Source organism: Garra rufa, chromosome 18 (assembly GCF_049309525.1).
Source record: "Garra rufa chromosome 18, GarRuf1.0, whole genome shotgun sequence".
Taxonomy (NCBI): Eukaryota; Metazoa; Chordata; class Actinopteri; order Cypriniformes; family Cyprinidae; genus Garra; species Garra rufa.
Window position 1 is genome coordinate 32179307 of NC_133378.1, and position 12768 is coordinate 32192074.

Sequence of the window (12768 nt, forward strand, 5' to 3'; positions counted from 1 at the left end):
CTCCTCTGCTTAGGGCCTCCCGCTGACAGACAGATTCTTGAATGGCTGATGGTCAGAATAAAGAGACACAGATGTGGACAATTATCTTCCCGCTCACTCATGCGCGCCGCACGCGTCCCTCATCTCGGCTCTCGGTGGGTCTCCGAGGACAGGGGCTGCTGATGAAGCCATGGGATTGCCCCCTGGAAATGATCACACCTGCGTGGAGGTAATAAGATGGCGGTTTGCTGAGAGCCGGTTTGATTACCGAGCTTGGAGACGTGGAGTGTGATTGGCAGTGGAATGTAGACAGTGTGATTAGGGGGGACGGATCTTGGCTGTTACTTCTCATGGAGCAAAGGTGTCGAGCATATAGATGTTGGAAATATGTCGAAGCATCAGTTCTAGCTGAGTCAACCGATTATGAGGCAGTGTTGGCGTGTGCCATCTGTGTCTTAGCGATGAGTTTTGTTCAAAAATCTCCAAAAACAGATTGAATGGCATCATCTTCCACGAATAAAGGTTTCCACTATATAGCATATATATCAAAATGTTGGAACAATTAATCAAGCTTAACAAGGCTGTATTTATTTGATTAAAAATACAGTAAAATTAAAAAATATTATTACAATTTAATTTTAGAGTATTTTAAAATGTAATTTATTCCTGTGATGCAAAGCTGAATTTTCAGCAGCCATTACTCCAGTCTTCAGTGTCACATGATCCTTCAGAAATCATTCTAATATGCTGATATGTGCTCAAGAAACATTTCTTATTATTAGGGATGCACCAATCCGAATCGGCCGATCATTTGCGCGTTTTGTCAGTAAAGCCGGTTCTGTAATCAGCGGTAAATGCCATCAGGTGCGTGATTTCACGTTGAGCCGTATATACTACACACAGCCGTTGTTCACTGACGAGCTGCGCACATTCACACTGATAATGAACATGGATTTGCGCAGCTCGTCGGTAAACAACGGCTGTGTGTAGTATATACGGCTCAACGTGAAATCACGCAACTGATGGCATTTACCGCTGATTACAGAACCGGCTTTACTGACAAAACGCGCAAGCATGATCGGCCGATTCGGATCGGTGCATCCCTACTTATTATTATAGACATTGAAAATATTTTTTGCTGCTTAGTATCTTTGTAGAAACCGTGATATGCTACTATTCAGAGGTTTAGGCGAGATTTCTAAAGTAAGATTTTTAAAGAAATTTATATACTTTAATATACCAATGATGCATTAAATTGATAAAAAGTCAAAGAATCCTGAAAAAAAGTAATCAATTCTCATTTTTGCTAAACGATATTGATTCTTAAATCTCAGGGATCGATTAGATTAGCGTTTTCAGTTAGTGAACACTACCTAGTAGCGTGCATCGCATCCAATATACAAAAATTGCAATAAGCTCTGTGCTTTGTTACTTTTGATATGAAACAATGTCTCAGATTTAAAATTCTGTCCATTTTATTATTGTATTCAAAGAATAAATGCTGCTTAATGTGAACATCCGAAAGTATATTAAAAGAAATGGTACTTACAGGACTTACAGAAATCCGTATCCTGTCTCATTTAGTGTTTCAAAAAGACATCAATAAGTCACATTTACCTCAGAAAAAAAAAACCATATTTGGTGACCATAAAGTTATTAGTCAGCTAGAAAAATGAACTCTAGAGAGGAGCATTTTGCTAAATATATGCACCATATAACATATTCATTAGGGGCCAAGCACAGAAGGTGCGAAGAAACCTAATGGCACACAGATAGAGAACAGTCTCAACATTAACCACAGCAAGTTTGAAGTCTCTAACTCAAATTCTCTAGCGCCACCACTTGTCCAAAGTTTCACTTGGGTCATGCCAAGTCAAATGGACACCAAAATGTAAAAATCATATTGTTTTCGTTTTTTCGCTGTTTTTAATAGTTTGTAAAGCCTATTTTTTTTTTAACTCGTCCTAGACGGTTTGTCTGATTTTCACCAAAATTGGCTCAGATAAACTTCAAGTTAATTAGTCAAACCGATCTTGAATAATGCATGAACGAGTTCTACGAAAAGCATTCAAAAATGGATGTGAGGCTATATCTCCACAACGGTTTGGCATATTGAGACCAAACTTGGTGTGTGTTATAACAAGCATGACCTGAGGGTACCTGCAGTGTTTTGGCACAGTGCCACCTAGTGGTCAGGAGATATGAAAATTTTTTGCTTATAATTTTTAAATGGTTTGACCAAAAATCACACTGGTCTCTTTAGATTCAGTGGAACATGCCGAGTCAAACCATACCCAATTTTCCCATGTCAGCCATTTTGAGCATTGGCAATTTTGAATTTTGTTGTAAAATGCTATATTTTACAAACTCATTGACATGTCATTATGAAACTTGGTATGTGTCTTTAGCACCATGCCCTGACAGTACTCAAAAAGTTTGGAGGCAAAAGTTATAATAACATTTTGAAAAATGCTAATAACTTTTGTTTAAATTACCCTACTGTAATGAAACAATTGGTCTTGTTATATTCCTGGGATAATGGCGAGAACACCAATACCAATTATGCCATAATTGGATGAACTTCCTGTCCGCAATTTTGATTAATGTTGAAAACCTACTGTTTCTAACTCCTCCTAAAACATTAGTCCCATTATCACCAATAATTCCATGGTTGACTGTACTTCCTGTCCACCATTTTGATTTGTTTTGAAAACTTTTTCGAACTCCTCCTCGACCATTGGATCCAATTTTCACCAAAATCTAATTAGATCATCTTCAGACTGTGCCGACAAACTGTTATGGATTTCGTGTTGATAGACAAAAACGTTTTTGTATAGCGACGCAACAAATTTGAGGCATGATGCCAGACTACATCTGAGGCTGTATCTCTGCAAAGCTTTGACATATTGATTTAATAACAGTGCTATCTATTGGTCAAAAGTGACATCCCATGAAATCATATTACTAAAGGTTGTATTCATGATTTTTCAGCCATTTTGATGAAAATCATTCTAAAATGGCTTTAATTACTCATTATTGCAGTTGGTCAGCCACTACATGCCTAGTCTCGCGTAGTCAGACCTTCAGACTGACGGCTGAAGGTCTGGAATTCATGGCAGTTTTAATTGGCCAAGGCCCGCCCATAAGGCCGTTTGACCGACATGTCAAACAACCAATCACAGTTCGTTTCGTTCAGCGTCACGTTTCAGGGTGTAGAAATGCCCCCACAACAACAGACTGGCATGCAACAAGTCAGTCATTGAAATAACCAGCATTGAAAGTTAACGAAGAAGAGGGAGAACAAGCAGTAAGTCAGTAATTTGTTCGCGAACGTTGCAAATGTGTATAACAACAACGGCGTCTGCATAAGCACCTTTTAGCAAAACGCGAGTAAATCATTCTGCGCTTTGTTTCCCGGCGGACCGAAAATAAACGTGACACTCGCGTGTTCCGGATATCCGATCAAATTCAACTAATCAGATCACGACTTCGACATTCCTGAAGTGTTTCCAGTTAAGTGTACCATATGCATCAGACGTTTAGCCAACGTTCCGTGGGCGTGACGCCTGAGGCTGAGACTACTACATGCCATGCTAAGCTCCATATTTTGCCCCTGATTGTGATTGGCCCCTTAATTGCTGCTTGCAGCTATATTTATAATTTTTACTGTTCTTCAAAATTTAAGTTTGAATAAATCTGTCAAGTTTTTATTACAGCCAGCATTAAATGTTTATAGTTCAAAAAATGAATTGGAGTAGAAATATAATTATATAATTTAAAGTTCAAGTTAACTTTTAGTTTAGTTGAGTACTATAATTTTAACAACATTAACATCAACATTATAGTAATGTAGTACTAACTCACATGTATATTTTACAGCATTAGTTGAGAGATTTGTTTTCCATGCCATGTACTGTACCTGATAAATATTCATACTAATCAATATTGTATCGAAATTGAATCAAATCAAATCGAAATGTGAAATTTGTGTCAAAATATTTAAACTACAAAATAATTAGGAAGCACAGCTGTTTTTAATATTTATAATTGTTTACTTAGTTTTACTTCTTGGCAAATTCTCCTTGCTTGTTTTAAGCACAACATCTTTAATACTGTTAGATTTATGTAGAGGCTTTTGCAATATTTTACATGTTCAAACTTTCTGGCATATGTACAAACTTTAACACAGCACTTTAGACAAACAGTGAACGTTTTCGGTGACATCATTTGGCTCTGTTTTCAATAACAGCATCCTTTTATCATAAATTTTAAGGCAATCCTTTTAAACACTTAACTATCATCCGCTTAAAAGTAGTTTTGAGGGCCAGACTCACTCAAACAAAGGCGTTTAATTATTTAGGCAAGACATAAATTCCGTTGCGACTTAAGAAAAAGTGACAAGTAAAAAAGGCCATGGAAACCAATTTGTTTGAAAAGTTTTCGTATACGTGGCTTCCCATGACTTTAAATCTCAATATGTAACTAACAAAAGACTGGCGACGATGCAAATGAACCGAACTTAATGAGAGCAATAAAGAGGGTGCGAGCATTTTGCAATCTTTCAATTTATCAACGGGGGATTTACATGGTGGTTCTTTATGGTTTGCAGAGATAAGGGAAGCATTGCATTTTGGGATGTGAGCAGGCCAAACCGGATCTTTGAAGCAACAGAGAACCTTTCTGCGGATCCAGAGATAGTATGTACGCGCGTGTGTGTACGTGTTTGCAGGGAGGGCGTCTCGTGCACTCTAAACCCTTCAAAGGATTGATAAAGCAGAATGATTTAACAGCAGTAACACCGGCCCCTGCGACCACCGGCGTGTCAACATTGATTGCAGTTATGGTGATTTGATGTGTGGAATTCAAATGCATGTCCTCTCAGCAGTCTGCCCACACCAAGTTAGAGTCAAAGCAATGAAGGCCAATGTTTAGAGGACGTTTTAGCACTACGACCCCCCCGCTGACAAATACAAGCATGACATTTACAACAAAAGTCGCATGTCATGTGACTTCTGGGGAATTCACAGCACACGCTTTGTGTCTTTCATATCAAAAAACAAGTATAAGAACACACTTTGCCTGTTTTTTCTAAAAAGGAAAATACCAAATAAAGTTTAAAATCCTATACGTTTAAAATTATATAGTTGCAGTCGTAAAAAATAAAGTAGTCACAATTATAAAAAAAGAAAAAAGAAAGATGTAGTTATGAAAATATAAGTCAATTGTAAGATTCAAAGTCACAATTACAAGAAATAAAGTCACAATTGTGATGTATGAAGTTGAATTTGTGAGAAATACAGTTGCAATTATAAAAATGACTATTATGAGAAATAAAGTCACAAATACTCAGTCAGTTGTCAGTTGTGAGATATAAAGTCACAATAGTGATATATAAAGTTGCAATTGTGAGATATGGTCGCAATCATAAAAAATGACTGCTATGAGAAATAAAGTCACAATTATAAAAATATAAAGTCAATTGTGAGACATAAAGCCATAATTACAAGAAATAAAGATGCAGTTGTGAAATTTAAAGTTGCAACTGTGATATTTAGTGGGACTTTTTTATATGAGAAAGAAAGTTGCAATTATGAAAAAAGTCAAATTGTGAGGTAAAAAGTAACAGTTACAAGAAATAAAGTCACAGTTGTGATGTATAAAGTTGCATTTGTGAGAAATACAGTTGCAATTGTGAGATATAGTTGCACTGGCAATTTTTTAATATGACTATTATGAGAAATGAAGTCGCAATTATGAAAATACAGAGTCATTTTTTTTAAAATGACAATTACAGGAAATAAAATCACAATAGTGATAGATAAATTTGCCATTGTGAGATATAGTCACAAATATAACAAATGACTATTACTAGAAATAAAGTCGAAATTATGAAATTGTAAAGTCAATTGTGAGATATGAAGTCAAATTAAGTCACAATTGTGAAATATAAAATTGCAATTATGAGAAATAGTTTCATTTGTGAGATATTGTGACATTTTTTTAAATATGACTATTATGAGAAATAAAGTTGCAATTAGGAAAATATAAAGACAATTGTAATGTATAAAGTCACAATTACAATAAATAATCTCACAGATGTAATATAAAGTTGCAAATGTGAGATTGTAGTTATGACAATATAAAGTCAATTGTGGAATACATTCACAATTACAAGAAATAAAGTCACAATTGTGATGTATGAGGTTGCATTTGTGAGAAAAACAGTTGCAATTGTGAGATATAGTGGCATTTAAAAAATGACTAGAAGAGAAGTCCTGAATATGAAAATACAAAGTCAGTTGTGAGATATCAAGTCACAATTGCAGGAAATAAAGTCGCAATAGTGACTTAAAGTTACAATTCTAAGATATAGTCACAATTATAGAAAATTATTATTATGCTAAATAAAGTCAGAGTTATGAAAATATAAAGTCAATTGTAAGATATAAAGCCACAATTACAAGAGATATAGTCACAGTTATGAAAATATAAAGTCACAATTACAAAAAAATAATTCACAACTGTGATATATAAAGTTGTAACTGTGAGCAATACAGTTGTAATTGTGCAAAGTTTAATTGTGAGATATAATTTCTCAATTACAGGAAATAAAGTCACAGTGGTGATATATAAAGTCACAATTGTGAGAAATGCAGTTGCAGTTGAGAGATACAGTCACAATTATAAAAAATACTATTATGAGAAATAAAGTTGCAGTTACGAAAATACTAAGTTTAATTATGAAATATATTTTCACAACTACAGGAAACAAATTTACAATAGTGATATATAAAGTTGCAATTGTGAATAATACAGTTGCAATTGTGAGATATAGTGGCAAAAAACTTATGAGTAATAAAGTTGCAATTACGAAAATACTAAGTTTAATTGTGAGATATAATTTCACAATTACAGGAAATAAAGTCACAGTGGTGATATATAAAGTCACAATAGTGAGAAATGCAGTTGCAGTTGAGATAGTCGCAATTTTAAAAAATGACTTATGAGAAATAAAACTGTAGTTATGAAAATACTATGTTTAATTATGAGATATATTTTCACAACTACAGAAAATAAATCAACAATAGTGATATATAAAGTTGCAATTGTGAATAACACAGTTGCAATTGTGAGATATAATGGCAAAAAACTATAGATATAGTTTTTATAAAAATTATAAAATTATAAAAATGACTATTATGGAAAATAAAGTCATAATTATGAAAATATAAAGTCGCAATAAAGAAAAAGTCAGTTATAAAAAATAAAAACAATTACAGTTATGTCATAAAGTCAATTGTGAGTCAATTTAAAAAGAAAAAGATAACATTTTTTAGTATTAAGTCCCAATTGTGAATTTAGAAAAAGTCACAGCTGTGATATATAAAGACACATTGTGAGATTTAAAATCACAATTAAGAGATATGAAGTTGTATGAGGCATTATGCAAAATTCCCAGTTGTGAGATGTCGCAAAAACGCAAACATTCATAATTGCCTTTAATAATGACTTATTTTTTACCTAGAGAAAACGGCTTCCATGCATTTTCCCCATATGATAAAAATGCCCTACATTTCATCATAATCTCTTGTAGGAGTTCAGATGTTGCAATGAAGTTGCATGTCATGCGGCGCAGTTTGGTGTGAGGTTTGTTAATGAAGAAGTCTAACAGGGTGAGGAGAGCCTCCCCAGTGCCAAACGCAGTTCACGAGTGAGAGCGCTTCAGTGCAGAATATGTGCATTCACTGCAGAGCGCGCCGTAGTAAACTGACATCGCAGCTTTCTATGCATTTTACATGAGGGTTGTTGCCTGTCGAGGCCTTTCTCTCTCGCTCGCTCTCTTTCCTAAGCTGTTCCACGGCTACACTTCTCAGACAACAAAATTGAAAGAGGAAAGAAATGAAAGAACTGCGTCATTGTCTGATCAAATCAACCTTGCATCATGTACCTTTCCGACAGTACCCAGAATTCATCATGATCTCCGGAAAAAAAAAAAAGATCTGCCGTCTGCTGTGTTTACAAAGGAAATGTCTTTAGAGTGCCTTTTCTGGTTGCGCTCTCTTTGTTTTTCTCAAGCGCTAAACATATTTACGCTTTAATAATACAAGCCGCATTAAAAATGAAAACTCATCATTAGCCGCGGCCGCTCAAGAAATCATTTTCCGCACTATTAGCCCATTTATCCAAGCTAGTGCTAATGATAAGCAAATAACCGAAGAGAGAGCTGTATAGAGCAGACCGCAGTGCGACTGAACCTGTTGCGATGCCGCTCGCGGTCAGCCCACCCTCGGCGGTCATCATTACGGTCACGTCTTCATTCTTTCAGCATCTGATCTCAGGTCAGCTCCTGACAGTGGCATTACTCACATCTCATTTCCTCGGCATCTGCACTCAGCTGCTCCTGGGTCAGCTGCTCCTGCTGGTGTTAGTAACGTCCCATTTACCCTGTGAGGCCTGACCTGATCTGGGGTCATCCACAGGTGGAGTTGCTTGCGACTCATTTTCCTTTGGCTGGCCGCACTCTGATCTCTGGTCAGTGAGTCTGTGGGATCGATTGCGTTGCATATTGGTGATGAATTCATGGTGCAATGAGGCAGAGCTGCACATTTGTTTCCACTGCAGCTGCCCTTAGCTACACAAACCGGCGATATGTATCAGTATGTATCCACCCATAGCAACACCCTAGCAACTGCAAAACAACCGCTTGGCAATGCCCTAAAAACTATTCAGAAAACTTTAGTACAAGATATCTAGCAGTATCTTCTCTGACTGTACTGCTAATAAAATCCATGTCTAATAAAGTCCATTTCATTTAATAAATCAGTTTGTTTAAAATTAAATTAAATTAATTACAATTTTAAAATCAGTTTTAAAAAAAAATACTGGTTCAAAAACAATACAATTCAAATTTCCTAACATTTCCTAACACATATTAAACACACATATACAAATTCAATTTTTATTCAATTTTCCTCTATTTTATTAGATTTATTACAATAATTTTAAACATGCACACACAGACATGTTTTACATATTCACACACAGTATATATATACATTATGTCACAAAAGTAAGTACACCCCTCACATTTCAGCAACCATTTTAGTATATCTTCTCAAAGGACAATAATACTATAGAAATTAAACTTGGATATATTGTTTGAGTAGTCAATGTGCAGCTTGTATTGCAGTATAGATTTATTGTCCCCTGAAAATTACTCAACATACAGCCATTATTGTCAAAGTAGCTGGCAACAAAAGTGAGTTCACCCTAAGTGAACTTATCCAAAGTGTCAATATACTGTGTTAGCCTAATACCCTAATCATCCTGGCCATGGAATTGACCAGAGCTGCACAGGTTGTTGCTGAGATGCTCTTCCACTCCTCACGGAGATGCTGGACGTTAGACACATGGTGCTTCTCCACCTTACGCTTGAGGATGGCCCCACAGGTGCTTAATAGAGTTCAGGTCTGGAGACATACTTGGCCACCCCATCACCTTCACTTTCAGCTTCCGCACCATCATCTTGGTGTCTTGGTTGTCATCTTGGTGGAAAACTGCCCTTCGGCCTAGTTTCTAAAGGGAAGGCATCATGTTTTGCTTCAGAATGTACAAATGGAATCCATGTTTCCCTCAATGAACTGCTGCTTCCCAGACCATGATGCTACCACCACCAAGCTTGACTGTAGGCAATACACAATTTTCTTGGTACTCCTCACCAGGGCATCTCCACACATGGTGGACACCATCTGAACCAAACAAGTTTATCTTATAGTCTCATCAGACCACAGGACATGGTTCCAGTAATTCATGCTCTTGGACTGGTTGTCTTCAGCAAACTGTTTGCGGGTTTTATTGTGAGCCAGCTTCAGATCAGGCTTTCTTCTGGGACAACGCCTATGCAAACCGACTTGTTGCAGTGTGAAACCTTTAATGGCCTTGGCCATCTTTGTGGAGAGCAACAATTTTAGTTCTCAAATCCTCAGAGAGTTCTTTGCCATGAGATGCCATGTTGAACATCCAGTAGTCAGTATGAGAGAATTGTATAAGCGCCTCATTTTAACTGCTCTAATACAAGATACATAACTTTGTATGGTCCTGTCAAGCAGACAAAAACATAAACATGATGAATAGGCTGAATGTGGCTTTGCATGGTTAAACAACATACTGCTGCTATCACTTAGGGTGTACTCACATTTGTTGCCAGCTATTTTGACAATAATGGCTGTATGTTATTTTCAGAGGACAGAAAATCTATACTGCTATACAAGCTGCACAATAACTACTCTAACATATATTCAAGTTTAATTTCTATAGTATTGTTCCTTGAGAAGATATACTAAAATGGTTGCTGAAATGTGAGGGGTGTATTCACTTTTGTGAGATACTGTATGTACCACACACTGTATACACATTATTGTCATAAATATACTTCATGTGTTTATTTACAATAATGTAATTATTGTAAGAAATATAAATTGATTCATATTCAAATATATCTTAATAAATATAATATCAATGTCTACATAAAAAAATGTTGATCGAAATTTCAATAGGAATATAAAGTAGAACTGGAAAGGTCTTGTAGTATCAGAGTAGTGAGGATCATGGAAGTCCAGAGAGTTTGGTCCAAGCAGAGATCTTAAATCTGATTGGCTGATGTAAATGTTGTTCCAGAACTAACATGTTTACTAAGGAACACGTTGTACTTGGGTAAATCAAGTTACGCAAGTAACTCAGCCATAAAACATTTCCCAGTAATGCACGTCTTGTCAATAGTCCCACCATGTCCATCCTTTGTACTACAGGCAGATCAGACAGCTCCTGTAATCCTCTGTTTATGCATTAGCGCTGGTAACAGTCGGGTTAGCTCTGCTGCTATATCGACCGGCCCGGTCCAGCGGCCCTCTCTCTCCTGAAAAACCGGAACATCTCGCTGCACAAAACAAGAAAATGTCTGTGCTGTCCTCCATCGACGCAGCTCAGAGCTCCAGATCAATAACACCCCACACGACTGTAATCCTGGCCTCTGAATTATACTAATCTCAGGCTAAATAATCTATATACAGCATCAGGAGGCTTGTAAAATGATGTGGCTGCTGGTGCTTAACCAAAGCCTTATTAGAAAGATTAATTAGATGATAATTGACACTGTATTTGTTGGCCAATATAAAAACGCAATACAATTTTGTTATAACAAAGGCACCGCGGGGATGTGGGTTTAGCTGATGTGATAAATGATACATGCATGAAGTGCGTTGAGGATTTCACCAAGCTGCAAACAATCAATTACATTGATTTGCTCACAGCCCGCCACATTACCATTTGTTTATCCCATGATAAAGTATCACTCCTCACTATAGAATATTCCAATCTGGATTCTTCATGTGCAATGCAGCCCTTCAGATTCACGCTGGCAGATCCTGTATTATATTACAACATGTCAGTTCACCAATTAGATGCAAGTTTTGTCTAGACAGTCATGCAAAACAGTGCTGGGAGTAACAAACTAAAAGTAGCGACGCTGTTAAGCATACCTTTTTTCAGCTGGGTGACAGTAGCTTAGCTGTTTTCAAAACCGTAGCTTTTCCATAAATAAGCTGCTATTCCAAATAGCAGAACATTACATTGATAATGATAATAAATGTTTCTTGAGCAGCAAATCAACATATTAGAATCTGATGGATTATGTGACACTGAAGACTGGAAAAAATTGTTGAAAAATTAGTTTTGCATCGCAAAAATAAATTGCATCTAAAAAAGGAAAATGGTTCTAAATTCGAATGATGTTTTATAATATTGGTGTTTTTACTGCATTTTCTGATGAATAAATGCAGCATTTAGACTTTCAAAAACATTAAAAAAATCTTAATTATTCCAAATAATTCTAGATTTTTTTATAGATTTATTTGTGACATTTGTACATTTTTTGTACACTATTACAAAAAACGATAAAAAATATACAATTAATATGAGAAATTTGCATTTGCATGTGTATATACTACCAGTCAAAAGTTTTTGAACAGTAAGATTTTTAATGTTTTTAAAGAAGTATCTTCTGCTTACCAAGCCTGCATTTAATTGATCCAGCAACAACAAACCAAAAAAAAAAAAGAAATATTTTTACTATTTAAAATAACTGTTTATTATTTGAAGATATTTTCATTTATTCCTGTGATCAAATCTAAATTTTCAACATCATTACTCCACTCTTCAGTGTCACGTGATCCTTCAGAAATCATTTTAATATGCTGATTTGCTGTTCAAGAAACATTTATTATTATTATATTTAAAACACTTGAGTAAACTTTTTCAGGATTTTTTGATTAATAGAAAGATCCAAAGATCAGCATTTATCTGAAATAAAAAGCTTTTGTAGCATTATACATGATACCATTCAAAAGCTTGGAGTCAGTATAATTTCTATAAATTTATAGAAATTAATACTTTTATTTAGAAAGAATGCTTTAAATTGATCAAAAGTAATGACAAAGACATTATAATGTTACAAAAGATTTCTATTTCAGATAAATGCTTTTTCTGAACTTTCTATTCATCAAAGAAACCTGAAAAATTTTTACTCAGCTGTAATAATAAATAGTTTTTTTTATTCAACAGCAACAGCAAATCAGAATAACAGAATGATTTCTAAAGGATCATATGACTAGAGTAATGATGCTAAAATTCAGCTTTGAAATCACAGGAATAAATTACAATTTAATATATATTTAAATAGAAAGCAGTTATTTTAAGCAGTCAAAATATTTCAGAATTTCCCCTTTTTTGCTG